Source organism: Cicer arietinum, chromosome 2, assembly GCF_000331145.2.
Source record: "Cicer arietinum cultivar CDC Frontier isolate Library 1 chromosome 2, Cicar.CDCFrontier_v2.0, whole genome shotgun sequence".
In the NCBI taxonomy this organism is placed as follows: Eukaryota; Viridiplantae; Streptophyta; class Magnoliopsida; order Fabales; family Fabaceae; genus Cicer; species Cicer arietinum.
This window is the reverse complement of record NC_021161.2, coordinates 10,959,433-10,961,740: the sequence shown is the minus strand read 5'-3', so window position 1 is coordinate 10,961,740 and position 2,308 is coordinate 10,959,433.

Genomic DNA, 2,308 nt, shown 5'->3' with positions numbered 1-2,308 from the left:
TCATTACTCCCGAGGTAGTAACAACAGAATCTTTTTTTAGCACTGAAGATTTAGAGGCCGACTTAGCTCTCAAAGGACAAGAAATTGAAAAATTACAAAAAGAATTGGAGATGGCTCACCAGGCTTATAGAGATATGGAGTATAAGAATACCCAACAATCCCTTATCCTTGAGAAAGTACAAAAAAGAGAAAGAGAGGAAGAAGAAAGCAAGGAGAGAACTCGAATCTGTTTGCGGGGTGCGAATGAAGAGTTAAGACTCAGACGTCAAGAAAGGGAAGATGCAGTGATTGAAGGTCTTAGGCTTAAAGAGTTGCTAAAGAAATATGGGGAAAAACATGAAATCATCCATCGACAAGAAGCAAATCTGAAGCAACAAATAGAGAGGGTAAGAGCGGAATGTGAAAACAAGATCATGGTAGAAAGACAATGCCAAGAAGAGATCATTGAAGCATACCGAGTTGAACTTGCAAGAAAAGAAGACGAGGTGTATACACAAAAATACACTATTGAGAGACTTGTTCAAGAAGGAATGTTTTGGATGGATCGTTTCTCCAAACTAGTTTATTTGACTAACTCTGCTATCGGAGAAATTCCACCATTATTAAGAGCTGCTGACGGGATGGCTAATCCTCTCTCTACCCCTCAAGAGATCTCCATTTTTATTGAACATTGTAAAAGTTTAATCGAGCAAATGAAAAAATTGATGGCTCATTAAATTTTCAAATTTCGTGTTTAGATTTCTACTTTCGTTTTGTGGCAAAACTTGTATCTTACTTTTTCTCAATAAATTAAATTTGGCCCCACTTTTGATCCCATGGCCCTCTCTTTATTGGTTAAGATATTCACAAACAAGCAATAAATATGTCTTTAACATTCATGCACAATTACATTTTCATACATCACATTGCATACTCATGCCATATTCTTTCACAGAAAAAATAACACAACAAACAAAAAATTTGGTGTTACGACACCGTTATCGGACACGATCCCATTCAAAAATCATGGATGAGCTAGAGCAAACAGAAATAAGAGAAGATGTGAACCAGCTCAAGGGGCAAATGACCAAGATCTTGGAGATTTTACAAGCACTCGGAAATAGAAATGATGGGAATCCTTTGGTAGATGAGGAGGTGCCCCAAAACACTCTTGTTCACCCAACGGGCGTCGTTCCACACCTTTTCACCAATTATCAAGAAGGGAAGACACAACAAGTTCCACCTTATGGTCTTCCTCCAAGTTATACCCCACCCATAGACACTCGTCTCCCCAACAACAATACACTGGTCGTGGCTACAAATCCACAACATGGTACTGGCGAGTTCCCTCAAGTGCAACCTTCACCCCTTACTTCGGGCTTTCCTGGCTCTTCATCGCAAGGAAAATCTACCGAAGCTAAGCCGGTGATGTTAAACATACACCATGAATCTCGACCGCTCGAGAGCAATCAATCCCAAGAAAAATGGCAAGCCTTGGAAGAACGCTTGAGAGTTGTCGAAGGGGGAAACAATTATGGATTTGATGCTTCAGACCTATGCCTTGTTTCTGATGTTATAATACCTCCGAAATTCAAATTGCCTGAATTCGACAAATACAAGGGAACTACATGCCCCAAGAACCATCTTATTATGTATTGTCGAAAAATGGGTTTTTGCGCCCATGACGAAAAACTGCTAATCCACTTCTTTCAAGACAGTTTGACAGGAGCTTCCCTGAGTTGGTATATGCACCTTGAGCGAGCTCATATCAGCTCTTGGAAAGATCTGGTGGATGCCTTTTTGAAACACTACAAATATAATCTCGACATGGCTCCTGATAGAATCCAGCTGCAAAATATGACAAAACGAGGCAATGAAACATTCAAGGAATATGCCCAACGATGGAGAGAACTAGCTTCCCAGGTTGAACCCCCCCTATCTGAAAAAGAAATGGTGACCATGTTCATAAACACTCTTCAACCTCCGTTTTATGACAAAATGATAGGAAGCGTTTCATCAAATTTTTCGGATCTCGTCATCATAGGTGAAAGAGTAGAAATGGGATTGAAAAGCGGAAAGATTGCTTATGGCTATACCGGATTAAATAACACAAAAAAGTTGCCCGCAGGTGCGAATAAGAAAAAGGAGGAAGAAAGCCATTTTGTGGCGTCAAACCCAGCTAATCCTTCTTTTGTGCGTCGCCCTTACGCTGCTGCAACTTCACAAATCTCAGGTACTCTAAATCAACACTTACAAGAGAATCAAGATTCATATGAAAGTCACGGGAAAAACTATCGTGGGAGGAAGTTCGTACATTTCGACCCAATCC